The 20,276-nt window shown below is 44.9% G+C and overlaps 1 protein-coding gene across 1 annotated transcript in view; it reads right to left on the reverse strand.

Moving 5' to 3' along the window:
* LOC140724101 (NACHT, LRR and PYD domains-containing protein 12-like) overlaps positions 1 to 16,563 on the reverse strand; it is a 45,227-nt gene extending 28,664 nt beyond the window's left edge. The window contains exons 1-2 of the mRNA XM_073038587.1: positions 16,499 to 16,563; positions 15,405 to 15,480 (exon numbers count right to left, since the gene is read on the reverse strand). The gene's annotated coding sequence lies outside the window, so the exon portion shown is untranslated. The remainder of the gene's footprint in view (positions 1 to 15,404; positions 15,481 to 16,498) is intronic.
* Positions 16,564 to 20,276: the final 3,713 nt, after the last annotated feature.

Raw genomic sequence — 20,276 nt, forward strand, 5'->3', positions numbered from 1 at the left:
TAAATTGCTGGTAACTCCATACATCAGATCGTATCTGTGAAAAGAAAAACTGTGGAAGACCCAGCATCAGAACTGGGACTGTTCAAGATGCTGCCCGATCAGCTGAACACGTCCAACATTTTCTCTTTTTACTTTAAAAGATGCACAACTATTAACTGTTTACAAGATGTTTGTGATGGCCTGGAAAAAGTTGCACAAATGTTATGCCCACATTCATTAGCGTTCTCCTCATTCCAACACAGGGTCGATGCAACCGATACGGTCAATGCTCACATCTTCCTCCCCACCCCACTATTAATCTGTTACATCTGCTCCCAGAGAAATTAACTCTCCAAAAATGACCAAAACAGTACATAACAGACTCAACTTTAAATGGAGTGTCACCTGTTGACAAAGATTAACACAGAGGCCATTTGGTAACTTTGAAACTAAAATTGTGGTTACTGTCTTTATCCTTCCTCATTCTGCATTAAATAAATCCTCTGGTAGTTACAGGTAATAAACACCGATTACGGAAGTAACTTAGTGAGGCAAAATACATCACGATGAAGACAATGGCGGAGAAATATTGTTGATAGCTAATTATGGGTGGGCACAGGTTGGACAGAAATTGTATAAGATGTTTGATAGATATCATTGAGTTGGTGGGACACAGACTGGACAAAGGTTGAAAAAGTTTGTTAGGCTATCACTGCAGTGATATAATCACTACAGCAGGAAACAACTGTGGCGTCTTCTAGAGGGAGGAAATTGTCAGGCATTTTGAAATTATTCTGACTTAACACAGACAAGCAAGGAAACATCAGAAGTGACAAGTTTGAAATGAGCAACCAATATGAGAGGATGTGCGTGGCTTCACAGAGCTGATGCTGGCAGCAGATCTGGGATGATTGCAACTGGGATAACTGGTACTTCTAGGTTTATTCAGTCTCACTCCAGGTATTTTCTATTTTCCTTGGTACAGAAATGTAATGTCTGAAGGACCAGTGCCAGCGTAAATGAGACTCACTAAACTTTCTCCTGACTGAATGAATGGAAACTCGGAGTCAGAAGCCTGACATTGGATACACAAGAACACATGCACAAAATGCTGGAGGAACTGATCAGGCCAGGCAGCATCTGTTTGTCGACTCTACTCTCTTCCATAGATGCTACCTTGCCTGCTGAGTTCCTCCAGAATTTAGTGTGTTGCTTGGATTTCCAGCATTTGAAAATGTTCTCTTGTTTGTGATGGGATACAAAGAAGTCATTGTTCAGTCATGATATAAGATACAAGTATACATAGGAGTAGAATCATGTGATTCGGTCAATCTATTCTGCTTCATAATCAATCATGGAGGATTTTTTTCCAACACCGTATTCTTGCTTCCCTGTTATAATACTCAACCTATTTAGCAATCCAGAACATAAATATACCCAACGATATCCTCCACCACCCTCTGTGGTAACAAATTCCACATCTCACCCAACATTTTTCTGAAGTAATTTCTCACATCTCAGATTTAAAGTGATGCTTCTTTATTCTAAGGCAGTAGTTTCAGATCCCAGACTCCGTGGCTAGTCAAGACACCCTCTCCATTCTCACTGCATCCAGACTTGCTATTATTCAATTGGTGTAAATAATCACCCCTCACCAAACACTCCACCCCACAACCCTCAAACACCATACCTCTGAAATCCAATGAACACAGTCCCAGAGCCATCAAATGCTCGTCATGAATAATGCTTACCATTCCTCAAATTATTCTGGTGAACCTTGTTAGCAACAGCTGGACAGAATACATTTCCGGGAAAAAACATGACAATTGTTACCAGGATAATGTCAGTTAGGGTGGTGGAAGCAAATACGCTGGAGGCTTTTAAAAGACATTTAGATAGACACAGGGGTGCGAGGAAGATTGTGAGTATACGGACATTGTGTAGGTAGGAGTCATTAGCTTTTTTTTGGGGAGGTTGATTTACTTTTCAGCTGGTTTGCACACCATTGTAGCTGAATGGTCTGTTCTTGTGATGTACTGTTCAACGTTCTGTTCTATCTTCAGCATCTTGAATTTCTGTTTGACTCCCACTGGCAGGTAGACAGGTGACAGTGGGGGGGGGGGGGAATTTCCAAATGTGAATTGAATTCTGAAACCCCAGTCTTTTTCTACTGGTGCAAACATAAAACAGTGCATTTAATCACAGCCTCTCCCTGTGATGGAAGGAATGGGAAATTATTCTCTGCTTTACTTCCAAAGGAACCAAACATCTGAGCACAGAACAGAAATACTCGCTCAGTAGCTCATAAACCCGGACAACTTGACCCCAGATTCATTTTATCTGGGTCAAAACATGTGTGGTATCCCAGGAACCAACTTCAGAGGGTCACAGCCCACACCGAGAGCCTCACACATCTTTTCCACATCTCACACTGGGTGTTCCTACATCCCGCACTGAGAGATTCGCGCTACCAATATCCAGTCACCGGAGACGTCTGCTTCATTGCGGAAGGAGGAACGTCCAGCCGCATCTGTAAAAGCACCAACGTAGACCGAAGCCCAAACTCTGACAGTTTCATATTCTTGGAGCCAAATCCCAAGATTGTATAGCAAGCATCAAATCTCCCAGGGCTCTTTGATGCCGGTAATATGCGGCAGTGTCTCAGCTAATCCCAGACCAAAAACGTACACACCCAGATCAAACCATGACAGAAATGGAGCCTGATGATCTTTTGTCTGAACGGAGCGCAGTTGGGAAACATGGGCATTTGGTCACAAAGAGGGTGCTGATACACTTCAAATTGTCTCCCAGTTACATTGAGTACATTTGTTCATTATTTTATTGTTGAGTGCGGTGTAGCCCAGGTCAATTAGCAGCCACTTTCCCCGTCGTGTAACAGGAACAAAATGTGTTAAATATAACATTGAAAATATAGCACTGGAAACTCAGTAGAGGAGATTTTTTATATTTTATTGATGCAGAAACAATGGACTGGCTGCAAGATGATTGATACCCTGAACAGAATTGCATAAATACAATCCCTACAATACATTCCATCTCGTATAGTAAATTCTCAAAGAATCCTCTTATCTCAGTCCACTCTCTCTCCGCTGAGAGTCAGCAACCAGAGAGCGAGAAACATGTTCAACATCCTTCCAAATTCCAGTGCTTGTTTTTACCCTTTCGAGGTGCATTCAGTAAACCTCATGGTAGTTCCAGCTCTACTGAACTCTCAGCAGTGCAGATGCTGGTCCGAAATAAAAACACATTGTTGGATACGACACGTCTGCAACAAATGTCGATTATGTGTAGAAGTTTCAATTCAGATTCATAGAACAATGACAGGACAAACACAAGCCTGTTAGCCCATCCAGTCCGTGCCGTGTCCAGTGTGGTCCTATCGCCCTGCACTCAGACCATAGCCCTCTAGATCTCGCTCATCCATATACCCAACCAAATATCTCTCAGATCCTACTATTGAACCTTCATCTATTACCTCTGCTGAGAGTTGTTTCCGCATTCGCACACCCTCTGAGTGAAGTAGCTCCCCCTCAGATTCCCCGTAAATGTATCACTTCTTGCCCTAGATCGATGATCTTATCCAACCTGAGGTGAAAATGCCCACCCGCATTTACCCTATTTATACCATCATATATTGCAGGGGTTCTCAACCAGGGGTCACTGGACCCTCTCTTTAATTGTAGGGCAAATGGCATAGAAAAATTGAAAAACTTCTAGTGTACCCCCTCATTCCCCTGCATTCCAGGTAATCAAGATCTATCCAGTTCTACATGTCACTATAATTATTTCCTGAGTTACCAGCAATGTCCGTGTAATTTTCCCTGTACACTTCCACGCCTATCGATATCTTTCCTCCAAGCAGCTGAAAAGAACTACACACAGTTCTGCATATTTTGGAATCACGGTGTCTTTTACAACTTTATCATTATTATCCCAACCCCCTGTTATGGTCCGGTCCTGAGCCGCATTCCGGGTCTTGATCCGGTCCGCGTACTCCGGACTCCGGGTCTTGCAGCCGTCCCTCCTGTCACCCTTAAGCCAAACAGGATCACCTTGGCTTAAGAAGGTGCACCTGTTGCCTATCAGCTGGCAGGGGGATATAAGGGACTCTGAGACCGAGCCGAGTTGGGGTGGTCGTCTTACTCTGACCTGTTTTGTCCTTTTCACTGGTTGTCTTGTACGAGCTCCTTTGCCATGTTCCGAGGTGTTTCGTCCGATCGGCTCTGTTCGCTCCGGACGTCCCGGCTTGCAGGGCTCATGTCTTCAACCTCAAGTTCCGTGAATCAGCCTTGGAGTCACCCCGGACCAAGTTCCCCTCGGATACCTTGCCTCCGTCAGGTAGCAGGCCGGACTGCCTTTGCCCGGCGGGGGGATTCTTTCCCCTTCCTACACCTCACCTCTGATGGGTTGTGTCCGCTACCTGCCAAGGGGTCCTTCGTTTTGCCCGGGCCTTCGTGTTCCCGTCTGGGAGGCGAACCTGCCCAGAAGTATGCGGCCCACCCTGAGGTCTCTGCCCTTTCCTACCCCTTGCCCTCTACGGATTGTGCCCGCACCTGCCCAGGTGTTCCGCGTCCTGCCCGGGCCTCCGTGTTCCAGACAGGGAGGCGGCCCTGCCCAGGAATTATGCGGCCGCCCAGGGGGCTCTCCAGCCTTGCCACGGAACTCAAAGACCCGGCCTAGCCACGGAACTCACTCCAAGACCCGGCCTAGCCACGGAACTCACTCCAAGACCCGGCCTAGCCACGGAACTCCAAGACCCGGCCTAGCCACGGAACTCCAAGACCCGGCCTAGCCACGGAAAACTCCAAGCACCCTGTCAAGCCACGGACTCCGGGATCCAGCCTAGCCACGAACTCTCTCTGAACCCCAGGATTACCTAGCAGGCCCTTTCTCTTTCGCACGCCCTGGTCTCCCCATCTGGTTCTATCCTTTAGTTATTCCTGTCCCGCCACTTGTACATCAGTGCCTGCGTCCTGCACTTGGGTCCAGCCTCCTGTCCCCAAGTGACACCCCTCTTAATAGCCTATGTTATAAAGGTCAATATGCCCAAATCTCCCTTTACGGCCCTGGTGCTACCTTGAAGGAATTGTGGATCTGTAACACGCACGCCAGGACAATCTGGCTCAAAACAGTTACTTTCTCCAAACAGTAAGCCTGATCAACACCTGCACTCACTAACCCACTCTCCACACCACACCTACTACTAATTTAACATTTCTTGTTAGTTCTGGGCACTCCTGTGCCTAACGTCACTTTATGGACACAGAATCAATGTCAGTCTCATATGTCCAGACACTCCTGTGCCTAACGTCACTGTAGGGATATACGATCAATATTTTTAAGTTGTCATACTTAATGTATATTGTTTTGTTTATTCTTGTGATCGCTATAATTTTGTTTTTTTAAAAAAATTTTGTTGCTTTGGATACTTTTTTGTTCTCATTTACACTTACACTTCTCATTTACACTCTTAATATTATGATACCCAACAATGTCATCTTCTTTCTCCTCTGGAACAAAGATCCAGCTCGACAAACCTCTTCCTATGACTCGGCTCTGGAGTCCAGGCAACATCTTCAGATTTCTCGTCAGCAACCTCTCCAGAATGATAATGTCTTTTCTACAGTAGGGTGAACACAACTGTACATAATACTGTGTAGCCGCACCAACAATACAATACCCATAATCCAGAACTCAGTGCTCTAACTGAAGAAGGCCAGCATGATTAAAGCCTTCTTCTTCAACCTCTATACTTGCACGCCCACTTTCAGTGAACTGTACACGTGTACTCCAAGATCGCTCTGTTCCTCAACACTCGATGCCCTCCCATTCACTATTACAGTTCGACCTAGTTTGACTGTCCAAAATGAACCAACTCTCACTTGTCTAAGTTGAAAACCATTTGCCATTCCTCAGCCCATCTCTATAACTGACCAAGATGTCTTTGAAATTCATTGTCACCTGTTGCCTTATCAACCAGTCTCCCGAATTTACTCTCCCTGTATTACCATGACTGTGTGGTCACCCACAGCACCAATCTGATAATTCAATTTGTCGACGACACTGCATTGATTTGTCTCCTCTCAAACAGTACTGGGGTGGCCTACAAGGAAGAAGTCATCTCCCTGACACAGTGGTGGCAAAATAACAACCTGTCCCTCAATGTCGCAAAAACAAAGGAGCTGATTGTGGATTACAGGAGGAATGGAGACGGTCTAACCCCTATTGAAATCAGTGGATCCGGGGCTGAGAGGGCAAACAGCTTTAAGTTCGTCGGCATCCACATCACCGAGGACATCACGTGGACTGTTCACAGCAGTTGTATGTTGAAAAAGGCACAAGCGCCTCTTTTACCTCAGACGGTTGAGTAAGTTCAGAATTGGCCCCCAAATCCTAAGAACTTTCTATAGAAGCACAATCGAGAGCATTCTGTCTGGCTGCATTACCGCCTGGCATGGGACCTCCCATGATTCAGGACAATTACAAGGACAGGTGTGTAGAAAGCGCCCTGAGGATCATTGGAGACCAGTGTCATCACAATCACAATCTATTCCAGCTGCTACCATCCGCGAGACAGCACAACAACATAAAAGCCAGGACAAACAAGTTCCTAGACAGCTTCCTCCATCAGGTCATCAGACTAATTAACTCACGCTGATTTGAGTTTACTCTATATCACATGATCTATTCAATGTATTATAAATTAATATACATTACTTTGATTACACATTGACACATTTGGACCGAGACGTAACGTAAAGACTTTTACTCCTGGTGTATGTGAAAGATGTAAGAAATCAATTCAGTTTAATTCAATTCAAACTTATTAATCGTGACATGTACGTTCATATACAAATCAATGGCATGAATAAAGAATGATAGAGGTCTCGACACTGGCACACACATCGCCCTCATCACAAGCCTCTATTTGCAAAAGTCATCTTCAATAATCTCCCTCTGCTTCTTGTTCTCGAGCCCGGTGTGAATCCACCGCGCCAGCTCATCGTGAATCCCACGTGACCGAACCTTCCAGATCAGCTGCCATGCGGGATCTTGTTAGAGACTGTACCAAAGTCCATCTTGACAACATCACTCCCCAACTTCACCTAACTCCCTAGTTAACTCTTAAATAATCTCCCAAATACTTGACAGAAAGGATGTCCCATTGGGCAGTGTAGATGGTGATTTCCCCATAACCAATGCCCAAATATCAGCTTCACTGCAGGCTGAGAAAATTCCGATCCCAGCTGTCGAATTACCAACCAGGATTGAAGCCCTGGATACTGCCATTTCCATATCCTCAGAGTCACATGCGCAATATTATAACCAATACAAAGACGCTTTGGTGCCGGCGATTTGCCTTCGTGTTCCTGCCATTTCCGATTCACAAACTAAGGTGGAACTGGAACCTAATGACCCTCTGCCGGGGCCGATGCTATGTAGAGGATGCGGTTACACTTCAGCCTGTCCCCAGCAGCTAAACCAAGCACATCTGATCATAATCACTTGCTGTGTAGGATCTTGCGCAGCACAGTTGGTTGCCATATTTCCTGCAGTGTAGCAGGAACAAAACGTAAAAGTATAAAGTAGAAAATGTTGGGAACTCAGTACATCAGACTACATCTCTGAAAGGAGAAATGGTGGAAGACCCAGTTCCAGAACTGAGACTGTCCGAGATGTTGCCGATCTGCTGAGCATCTCCGGTATTTTCTCCTCCTTTACTTAAATTTCCTGCAATAGTATTTTTCCCTCTTTACTTTAATGCACGGATAATAACTGATTGCTACCCTAAACTGTAAATGCCACCCCAGCCCAAACAATTTGTTAGTTCGGAGTTCATTCTGAACCTTGTGTAATACATACCACACAGTTAATACTCACAGCATCCCTTCCTTCCACTGTCGTTCTGTTACATTTGCTCCTGTGGACACTGTGTCTACGCTGAGAGGCGGTGACCACAGAACACTAAAATGGGCAACACTTGCTGTAGCTCTGATGGGCTGTTACCCTGGAAACACAGGAAGTGGCTCACCGAAAATAACCGAAAAACATCAGATGCTATGAGTTCCATTATGACAAAGATTAACACTGCAGCCATTTTGTAAAGGGGAAACTAAACAGGGTTATTTTCACCCTGCCGTGTGCTGTGTTCAGTTACACCTCTGGTAGTCCTAGCTGTCAAAAGACCAGTCCCGGAAAAGATGCAAAACAAAACATCAGAATGAAGACAAAGTTTGAAAGAGAGTTTGCTGAAATATATTATTGCAGCAATGTGATACAGGCTGGTCAGAGTTTGAACAAGGTGGTTGATATATATCATTGAGGTGATGGGATACAGGCTGGACAGAGGTTGAACACGATGTGCAGGGGATGAGCAGATGGAGCCTGATGGGAGAAGGGGATGAAGGACGATCCTTGATAGCCCTCCAGCAATACACAGATCCTGAAATAATAGTAAGCACTAGTAGATAACAGATTCCAATATAACAAAGCCAGAATAAATAATAAGAACTTTGGTATATGCACTCTTCTTCTCTACACGCTTTTTCAATACACCGCAGAAATTATCCCATCTTCATACTTTACATCTTCATACTGTTACTGCTCTTCCTTTAACTGAATGAAATAGTGGAGAACTGTGGGCACAGCTGAGTACAACATAGAAACTAACGTCCCCTCCATGGAATCTATCTATACTTCCCCACTGCCTCAATAAAGCAGACAGCATAATGAAGGATCCACACAACTCTGAACATTCTCACTTCTCACCCTCCCATAGGGGCGAAGATTAAATAAAACAGACTTGCCACCGGGTCAAGGACGGTGTCCATTCTGCTGTTAGAAGCGAACAGCGTGACGAGTGGACTCCTGACCTCACAGTCTAAATCGATGTGACCTTGCACCACATATCTACCTGCACTGCACTTCCTCTGTACCCAGAAGGATTCGTTATACTCTGGTATTGTTTTATCTCAATGTACTGCTGCAATGTATTATCTGTGTGGATAACACTAAAGACACGATTTTCACTCTATCTCTGTACATTTAAAACAAAATAAAGCTTCCCCATTTCAATCGTGTGGAAATATAGACATCCTGGGTTGCTCATTTGGAAATTCCAGAGTGAGTGTACACATTTCCGAGAATCCCAGATAAATGAACAAGACTTAATTCTCACATTAATAGGGCCAGATATCGGGGACACTGTCAGCATTTCGGCAAGTCGTAGACATGGAAATAAGATGGAAATAAAGTTCCCAGTCCCCCGAAAGGACGTGAGAGATCTGGATCTCACTGTCCTGTCTGAACGGGGGAAATTAAAACTACTCATACACGTGGAACAGTGTCCCGAGGGTGCGATTACTCTGTTTAACCCCTGTGTCTGCAAGAACACAACGGGCCGAACGGCCGCTTCCAGTGTGCTGGGAACATGTAAAACAGTTATTGATCCAGGTAGAGTTTGGATCCGATACCGGGTCGTGTGATGGAGGTAGATTTTCCCAGGTGCATCTTAATGGATGGGTTCAGTCTCAGCATGACCACCTCATCGAGATGCGGAAAAACGTTTTCACCCAGAGAGTAGTGGATATGTGAAGTGTTCTGCCCCAAAAGGCAGTGGAGGTCTAGTCTCTGGAAGCATTCAAGAGAGAGTTAGATAGAGCTCTTATAGATAGCGGAGTCAAGGGATATGGGGAGAGGGCAGGAACGAAGTACTGATTGTGTATGATCAGCCATGATCACAGTGAATGGCGGTGCTGGCTAGCAGGGCCGAATGACCTACTCCTGCACCTACTGTCTATTGTGTATTGTCTATTATCCCGCTCCTGGGACCAGAACACCAGGGACTGAGCGGCGGCTCATTTCAGGCGGTTCGGTGTGAACCCGGACCTACCGCGACAGGTTGTATCCAAGAAGTGGGAAGAGGCTGCCAGCTCGAGGACTCTTTGCCCAACATCAGGTTCCCCACACCCGGGATCGGGTTCAGTACGCACGGATGGGAAATTACCGGTCGCGTTCACCCCGAGTGACGGGCCTCAACACTGACCGATGAGAACCCGACCAATTTGTCCCGCAGACAGCGATCAGCCCACCGGTTCACAGCCGACGATACGTTTCAGCAGCGAACAGAAAGAAAACCACCGCCATTCCAGAGACTGTGAGAGCGGGGGCTGGCCGCGGAAGCAGATGCTGCTGATCTGCGTTGAAATGGGAGCGAGAAACTGGATCTGGTGACGTGTGGATGGTCTCCCACCTGAACCGGTGACGCTGCTCCTCGCCCCTCACACACTGCCCCGACCGACCTGCCGCACTTTTGCACGTTACTTCATATGTTAGATAGATAGATAGATAGATAGATACTTTATTCATCCCCATGGGGAAATTCAACATTTTTTTTCCAATGTCCCATACACTTGTTGTAGCAAAAACTAATTACATACAATACTTAACTCAGTAATAATATGATATGCATCTAAATCACTAACTCAAAAGCATTAATAATAGCTTAAAAAAATATATATATATATATATTATATATATATATATATATATATATATATATACATATACATATATATATATTTTATATATATAATATATATTCCCTTCCCACCCCCCACCCCCCGGTATCCTCGGCGTCCCCATCGCTCCACCTCTCGGTTCTCAGTGTTACGGGTTTGATTCCTATCCCAATCCGATACACAAGTCAGACCCGAAAAGATTTCATGCAAATCAGTTCTGTGTTTATAAATACTAATTTCTATTCACATTCCCCCGAGGACTCATAGGACAGGAAAACTGAAATGTTAAATGAGAAGCAGCAGGAGGTGAGGATTCAGCCCGTCAAACCATCAACAAGATGGCGGCTGCTCTCTCATCTCAGCCATATGTTTCTGCCTGATCCTCATTTCCTCGCACCATTCGGTCTCCACACATCTGCCGCCCTCTATTTTATGTAACGACGATCACGGATCATCATCGTCCTCCAAGAATCAGACTTGTAAATCTCTAAAGCATATAGTCTCTAACCTCTTTGTTAATCCTTCATGGAATTAAATTCTATTTCTGCAGCCCCGTGTTGCCCCAACCACTCACCACCACCCTCTGTCACTATTTCCAACTTACCACCTCCCCCTCACCCGGATCCACCTCTTACTCTCCAGCTCTTGCACCGTCCCACCCCGCAACTCTTTTCTCTGACTATTTCCTGGAGTGTCTCAGCCCGAAATGTTGACGGTTCATTTCCCTACACAGATGCTGCCCGACCTATTGAGTTCCTCTGGCAATTTGTGCTTTGGTCTATATAACCCGTGTTAGTCTGGGGATCAGGAGTTTACACCACATCCAAGATACAATCTGAACAAGGCACAAGTAATTAGTATGGTAAATACCTCACTTAAAGACGTGAAAGCTTGCAAATGCTGGAAATCCAAAGCAACAAACACAAAATGCTGGAGGAAATCAGTAAATCAGAATGTATCTACGGAAAAGAGTAAAGAGGTGACATTTTGGACAAAGAGCCTTCTTCACTACGGAGGAGGGAGGGGGAAGATATGTGAATAAAAAGGTCGGGGAGGAGAAAGAGGCAAGCTGGAAGGTGACAGGTGAAGTCAAGCGTTGGACGGGTCAAGGGCTGGAGAAGAAAAAATCGGAGAGCTGTCAATAGGAGAAAGGGAAGAAGGGGACACAGTGGAAGTCATAGGCTGGTAAGGAGAAATGAAAGTTCAGAGTGGGGAATTGAGAAGTTTATGGGGGTGGGGTATTTATTTACTGGAAGGAGAATTCAATATTCATACAATCAGGTTGGAGGGTAACCAGATGGAATACAAGGTGCTGCTCTTCCACCCAGAGGGTGATCTCATCTTGGCACAAGAGAAAGCCATTGGTCGAGACGTATCGGAATGGGAATAAGAATTAAAATGTTTGGCCACTGCGAAGTCCCTCTTGTGCCAAATGATAAAGAGATTCTCGACAAAACGGTATGTGGGTCCCTCCAATGTAATTGAGACCTCAGCGGAAGCACGGGATACAATAAATGACCCCAGCAGATCCGTAGGTGAAGTGTTGCCGCATCTGGAAGGGTTCATTCGGGCACCGAATACAGGTGAGGGAGGAGGTGTACAGGTAGGTGTAACTCTTAGGCCACTTGCACGTCAAGTGACTTCAGGGAGATTAGTGAGGAGGGATGAAAGGACAAGGTAATTGAGGAGGGAGAGATCCCTGTTAAAAGAAGAGGGCGGGTTGGGAGCGAGGAAGGTAAAGATATGTTTAGTTGTAAGACTTTGGATATGGTGGAAGTCGCAGAGACTGAAGGGGAGGCAGATAAGGACAAGAGGAAGTCCATTATTCTCTGTTTCCTGTCATTGAGCCCGGTGTGAATCCACCTTGCAAGCTCCCCGTGAATCCCACGTGACCAAAACTTCCAGATCAGCTGCCATGCGGGATCGCTGGGCTTTACCAAAGTCCTTATACAGAACATCACTTCCCATCTTCACCTATCTCCATAATTATTCTTCACACATCTCCAGAAAACTTGAGAAGTATGATGTCCCAACGGGTGGTGTAGTCGCCAACCGTCTGAGACTTCAGTCTCACTGCAGACTGAGGAAATTCCGATCCCAATATGAAGCACGTACAGTGTCAGTTGCATATTCTGAGAGACTCCATCCTAATATGACACACAAACGCTTTGAACTCGGCGATTTGTCGTGGTGTTCCTGCCACTTTAGATTTACAAACTAAGGTGGAACTGGAACCTAATGACCCTATGCTGTGCCGGGTTATTAGGGTGATTAAGACTGATTAATCAGGCTATAGCTTGAGAGATGATACGGATGCACTTCTGCTTGTCTCCAGAAACTCAACTGAGCACATTTGATCAAGATCTTATTACTGTGAGGGATCCTGCCCTACATGATTGGCTGCATGTTTCCTTCAGGGTAGCAGAAAAGTAAAATTATAAAATAGATAATGCTGGGAATTCAGTACATCAGGCTGCATCCATGAAAGGAGAAATGTTGGAAGTTTCAGAAATGGAACCGTTCAAGATGCTGCCGGTCTGCTGATCGTTTCCACTATTCTCTTTTCTCTTACTTTAAATGTTCAGGCAAAAACAGTTTGTATTTATTTTTATTGCACAGATAGTAGCTGATTTCAAAATGTTTCGAACAACCCAAAATGTCATCCCCACCCGACCCCGGTGTAATACATCCCGTACAGTCAGTGCTCACGGCATCGTTCCCTCACACTGTCATTCTGTTGCATTTGCTCCTGGGGCAACTGTCTCTACCCTGAGAGGCAGTGACCACAGAGCGATAAAATGTGCCACACCTCTTGCAGCTCTGGCGGGCCGTTACCATAGAAACAGAGGAAGTGGGTCAGCAAAAGTTACTGAGAAAGGAAATAACAAACTGAATAAGAAATGCTATGTTTCATTATGACAAAGATCAACACTGTAGCTATTTCATAACGGTGAAACTAAAATTGTAATGCCTGCTTTTACTCTGCCTCGTGCTGTACTCAATTAGACCCCTGGTCGTCCTAGCTAACAAAAGAAAAAAAACAACAAAAAACACAAAACAGAAAACAAATAAAACAACAACTATTCCTAGAAAATTCAATGAAGGAATCGGTGAAAGAGATCACTTTACGATGAAGATGTAGGTCAGAAGACAGTTTGCTGATACTTATGACAAAGCTACAACAAACAATAAGAAATTCGGCATGATCTTTGAATTTGAAATTTGAAATTTGGCATATTACCCAGCATCAATTCGTCAAAGAAGATATCCCAAAGGGATACTTCCCGCCTTCATACGGATACTGCTCTGCCCATGACAAGTTGAAACAGCAGAGAACTGTGGACACTGCTGAGCACAACATAGAAACAGGCCGCCTCTCCATAGACTGTGCCTACATTTTCCGCTGCAATGCAGGCATTATAGTTAAAGTTTCCCACAAACCCAGACATAATCACCTCTCACCTTCCCACCTGATCGAAGACTTTTTTAAAAAAACGGAAAACATGCCACTAGGCTCAAAGGTGGCTTCCATTTTGCTGTTACCGTAGCATGCAAAAGTTTGGGCACCCCTGATCAAAATTTCTGTTACTGTGAATAAAGTGAGTAGAAGATGAATTGATCTCCAAAAATCAAAACGTTAAAGATGAAACATTCTGTTCAACATTTTAAGAAAGATTATTGTAGTATATTTGTTTTGTACAATTTTAGAGTGAAAAAAGGAAAGTAGCAACATGCAAAAGTTTGGGCACCCCAAGAGATTTGAGCTCTCAGATAGCTTTTACCAAGATTTCAGAACTTAACAAACTTTTTAAGGCTGTGGCTTGTTCACAGTCATGGCTAGGAAAGGCCACACATTTCAAAGTTTTATAAATACCCTGACTCCCCAAAACTTGTCTCAACAATCAGCAGCATGGGCTCGTCTAAGCAGCTGCCTAGCACTCTGAAAAGTAAAATAAATGATGTCCGCAAAGCAGGAGAAGGCTATAAGAAGACAGCAAAGCGTTTTCAGGTAGCCCTTGCCTCAATTCGTAATGTAATTAAGAAATGGCAGTAAATAGGAACGGTGGAGGTGAAGTTGAGTTCTGGAAGACCAAGAAAACTTTCCCAGAGAACTGCTCGTAGGATTGCTAGAAAGGCAAATCAAAAGCCCCGTTTGACTGCAAGAGTTCTTCAGGAAGATTTAACAGACTCTGGAGTGGAGGCACACTGTTCCACTGTGCAGCGGCACCTGCAGAAATATGACCTTCATGGAAGAGTCATCAGAAGAAAACATTTCCTGCGCCCTCACCACAAAATTCAGCGTCAGAAGTTTGCAAAAGAACATCTAAACAAGCCTAATGCCTTTCGGAAACCTGTGGACTGATGAAGTTACAATAGAATGTTTTGGCCGCAATGAACAAATGTATATTTGGAGACAAAAAGGCGCAGATTTTCATGAAAAGAACACCTTTCCAACTGTTAAACACTGGGGTGGATCGATCCTGCATTGGTGTTGTGATGCAGCCAGTGGCATGGGGAACATTTCACTGGAGAAGGAAGAATGAATTCAATCAAATACCACCAAATTCTGGAAGCAAACATCACACCGTCTAAAAAAAAGTTGAAGATGAGAAGAGTATGTTTTCTACAACAGGATAATGATCCTAAACACACTCAACATCAAGAGGCGCAGGCTAAAGGTTTTGCCATGGCCCTTACTGTCCCCCGACCTAAATATCATCGAAAATCTGTGGATAGACCTCAAAAGACAGTGCATACAAGACGACCCAAGAATCTCACAGAACTAGAAGATTTTTAGAAGGACGAATGGGCGAAAAGCCCCCAAACAAGAATTGAGAGACTCTTAGCTGACTACAGAAAGCGTTTACAAGCTGTGATACTTACCAAGGGGGTTGTTACTGACCATCCAGGGTTCCCAAAATGTTGCCTCGGGCCCTTTTCCTTTTTTGTTATTTTGAAACTGTAAAATATGGAAATAACTATGTAATATTGCTTAAATATTAAAGAAATGTGTCCTCTTGAACTTCATGCTTTTTGGAATCAGGTCATCTTTTACTCGCTTAGCTATTCACAGTAACAGGAATTTTGAACAGGAGTGCCCAAACTTTTGCATGCCGCTCTATATCAAATTGAATGTCTCCAGTATAAGACACAGCTTAATAATCTGGACTCTGGACCTCACTATCAAACTCCATGTGATAATACTTTTTATATGTTATTGTTTTACCTTCTCTCACCTCAATGTACTGTTGTAATATGTTGATCTCGATGGATGGTATGCAAGACAAGTTTTTCAATGTACCTCCGTAAGTGACAATAATAAACGACTCCCACTTTCATTGTGCAGAAATATGAGACAGACTGAGCTTCTGCTCTGGAACATCTGGAGGGAGACTTGCCGAATGTGTACAAACCTCTGAGGAACACGCATATATGGACTACGCTTATTTCTCGCATTAATAGGGTCATATACCCGGAAACACTGGCTGCATTTCGGCAAGCCGTAACAAGGGAATGGAATTAGGAAAAAAATGCCCAGACAAAATAAGGGGACGTCAGAAATGTGGATCTCACTGCTTTGTCTGAACAGGAGTAAGGCTAAACTGCTCATACACATGGGGTAGTGCCTCAAAAGTGGGACTACTGCCTCTAGCCTTCTGTGTCTGCAAGAACACAACATAATCGAATGGCCAATTATCGATCCACGTGACGTTTGGATCTGCTACCGGGCCGTGTGATGGAGGTAAAGTTCCCCAGCAACAACTCCACCGATGGGAGCAGTCCCGGCACCCTGCCTCATCCCGCTCCTGGGACTAGAGCAGCAGAGTTGAGGGTAGGCTCATTTCAGGCGTTCGGTGTGAAGGTCCAAAACCCGAATCGACCCCGGCATGTTTTGTCCAGCAACCTGTTCTGGTGAGTTAACGGGACTCTTTACCTTTCATCAGGCTTCCCCACTCGGGACAGTCCTCAATACTCACCGAAAGGAGCTTTTCCTGCAGACAGTAAATCTTCCCCCCGCTGCCCGCCGACGATCAGCATCAACACGCAACGGAAACGGACACACCAGCTATCCAGAGACTGAGCATGCGCAATATGAGCTCCCCTGTAGAGCTGAGGTGGGCGGGGTGGGCGGAAAACAACCCGCAGATGCTGCAGCTCCGCAGTAGAGAGGCTCACATGACCGATTTGTGACTCTCCCATGTCAATTAAACAAACTGGGTTGCTGATTTGGAGGAAGGAAGGAGGAACGAGTAACTAAACTGCACATTTTTTTGAAATGAATTGAATAGACTTTGTTTCTTCCATCCTTCACATACGTGGGGAGTAAACACCTTTACGTTACATCTCCATCCAAATGTGAAATGCGCAATCATTGTAATTTAAAATAATTTATAATAAATAGGGCAGTCAATGTAATGTAGAGTACACTCAAGTCCACGTGAGTTCATTAATCTGATGGCCTGGTGGTCCCGGAGCCTGTAAGTCCTGGCTTTTATGCTGCTGTACCGCTTCCCGGATGGCGGCAGCTGGAATAGATTCTGGTTGGGATGGCTTGGGTCCCCGATGATCCTATTAGCCCTTGCTACACACCTGTCCTTGTAACTGTCCTGAATCATGGGAAGTTCTCAACTACAGATGCGCTGGGCTGCCCGCACCACTCTCTGCAGAGTCCTGCGATTGAGGGAGGTACAGTTCCATACCATGCAGTAATGCAGCCTGTCAGGATGCTCTCAATTATGCTCCTGTAGAAAGTTCTTAGGATATAGGGGTCATACCATACTTCCTCAACTGTCTGAGGTGGAAGCTGCGCTGTTGTGCCTTTTTCACCACATATCTGGTCTGTACACACCACGTGAGGTCCTCAGTGATGTGGATGCCGAGGAACTGGAAGCTATTTACCTCTCAACCCCAGATCCATTGATGTCAATAGCGGTTTTCCCGTCTCCATTTCTCCTGTAATCCACAACTAGTTCCTTTGTTTTTGCTACATTGGGGTGAGGTTGTATTCTTGATACGACTGTGTCAGAGAGATGACCTCTTCCCCGTAGGTCACTTCGTTATTGTTTGAGATAAGACCAATCAATGAAGTGTTGTCGGCAAATTTAATTAGCAGATTGGAGCTGTGGGTGGCGATACAGTCATAGGTATACAGGGAGTAAAGGAAAGGACAGTACGTAGCCCTGAGGGTCCCCTGTATTGAGAGTCAGAGGGGCAGAGGTGATGGAGCCCACTCTTACAACCTGCTGGGGATCTGACAGGAAGTCCAGGATCCAGCTGGACAAGGCAAGGTCAAGGCCGAGGTTTCTGAGCTTCTTGTCAATCCTGGATGGAACTACTGTGCTGAATGCTGTACTATAGTTCAAGAACAGCATTCTCACATAGGCATCCTTCTTCTCCAGATGTGTAAGCACAGATAAATGGAGGAGATTCAATTCTCCCATAAATAGGATCATACATCGGGAAACATTGGCAACACATCGTCAGGTCATAACAGTGGAATGGAGTGAGAAACGAATGCCTCCCTATAATGGGTGGCCGTGTCTGATCTGGATCCCACCGCCTTGTCTGAGCGTGCGATAGATGAAAGATGGGTCTCATCCCGGCATCACCGCCTCATTCTTCCCTGCCCCGGTTCATCTCAGGCGGTTCGCAGTGAACGTCCCACAACCCGGTCAGACGCCATAAGACCATAAGATATAGGAGCAGAAGTAGGCCATTCGGTGCACGAGTCTGCTTCGTCATTCAGTCCTGGGCTGTTCCAATTCTTCAACTCATCCCGACTCCGCTGCCGTTATCCCATACCGTGTGACGCCAGCAGGTTTTGTCTGGGAAACTAAACGAGACTGCCAATTCAGGGACGTTAACGGGACTTACTGCCCAACATAAGACCTGCCCTCTTGGGGCCGGCCTCATTAATTACCGATGTAAAGTTGATGTCTTCACGCCGCAGTCAGTAATCGCTCCCTCGGCTTAGTAAATAAATGCGCCGGGCGGGGCTTGGGAATCATTACCGTAACTGTTTCAGATATCCAGTGAAGTATGAACACGTGACGGTTGGGCGGTACTCCCCTGACAACTTCAGAATCAGGATTAATATCACTGGTATAGTTCAGGAAAAGTATTGTCTTTATGGCAGCAGTACAATGTAAATCAGCATAAACTGAATTTATGATATATATTGTCACGTACACACACCGCTGGGGAAAGTACCAGTTATATGCACGCAACACTAAAAGAATCAGCAGCAGTGGAACAAACCTGCAGTCTTGTTAACAAAACACTATTTTATTAGTAATTACGTCATATGTTAACGTAAAACAGGTAAATCAAGAGTTAACAGTGTTATGCATATATAGTTGTAAGTATATAAATCCCCAAACTTCTTGAAGCTTAGGTGGTAAGTAAATCGCACGATGGTATGTAAGAAAGTTCAGTTCCATCTTCAGGTTAATTGATGCGAGATATTTGTAATCCAAAGGCTAATTTTGTGAGAAGGCAATTAGGTCGATATTTCACAGATTCCACGACAGCAATACAAAATAACAATAGCAATAGTTTTTATCTCCGAAGTTGTTCCACTCCACACTCACGGACAGTGATCTTGAACGAATCTCCTTTCGACACAAGTGGTACTACACCAGAATTCAACTTTGGGACATCCCAAACCGAATCCACATATGGATTATCACTAACTATAGCGTCTCAGAAAGAGGACCCGCTTCAAGGGAACCACCACCCAGGCAAGGGTCGACACACCGGTAGATTCCACAAGGTTACCACAACCACGCAACGTGATAGCCACTCATCTGGTTCCAGGACATACGAAATAATTGCAACAGTGATTTGCCACAGGGGTGCCTTTATGGGCTACTTCGAGAGATGCCAAACATTGACCTCTGTGTCACTAAGTTTCTTCTGTTTCAAATTTTCCTCTCCCCTCCTCTCTGCCAATTTCTTGTAGACTTTGCGATGCATGTGGCTTTTACTGTCAAGGCAACCATTTTGTGCTTGAAAGGATTCTTCGTCCGGGTAATCTATTGTGCGGGTTGGGGTGCACATAAATTTTGGGGTGCGCTTTCACTTGAGGATGCGCGCAGATTTAGGGGTTCACACGGATTTTCGAGATGTTTAATATGAGGGTGCACAGGAATTTGAGTTGACAAGCAAATCTGGATGTGTCTGCCGATCTACAAATAGATTATGGGGCACGTGGGGCTTTTTAATGTCGAGACAACCCTTTTCTAAATAATTTGAAATGCTTCCTGCTGTGCATCTGGGTGTATCAGTAGGTTTGTAGTGCACTTTGATTTGTATGTGCGAACTTGCGATGTGCGCATTTTTCTGGGTACACGTGTTTGGGGGTGCAAACGGATTTATGCATGCGCGCAGTTTTAGGGGTGAGCTCTGGAATATAGGGGGGTACACAGATTAGTAGATGAGCACAGATTCGAGTATATCTGCTTATTTAGTGTTGCACACGAATTTGGGTGTGCAAGCGGATTCAAGATGTCTGTGTATTACGGACATATTTGCGGTATCTGCTGTTATGAGTGATGAACAGACCTGATGGACAATGTGGTACAGAGTTAACCATTCACCCTCCCTGAGAAACATGAACTATTACTGTTGCTATGCTGCTTATGAGAGAGAGAGAGGTGAGACACAGGCAAAACATCTGCGACAGATAAGAGAGAGAGAGACTGTTGATTTATTGTATTGTCATTTAGCTCAAGGACATTATTTTGCTCGTCAACA

The sequence above is a fragment of the Hemitrygon akajei genome, unplaced genomic scaffold (genome assembly GCF_048418815.1).
Source record: "Hemitrygon akajei unplaced genomic scaffold, sHemAka1.3 Scf000161, whole genome shotgun sequence".
In the NCBI taxonomy this organism is placed as follows: domain Eukaryota; kingdom Metazoa; phylum Chordata; class Chondrichthyes; order Myliobatiformes; family Dasyatidae; genus Hemitrygon; species Hemitrygon akajei.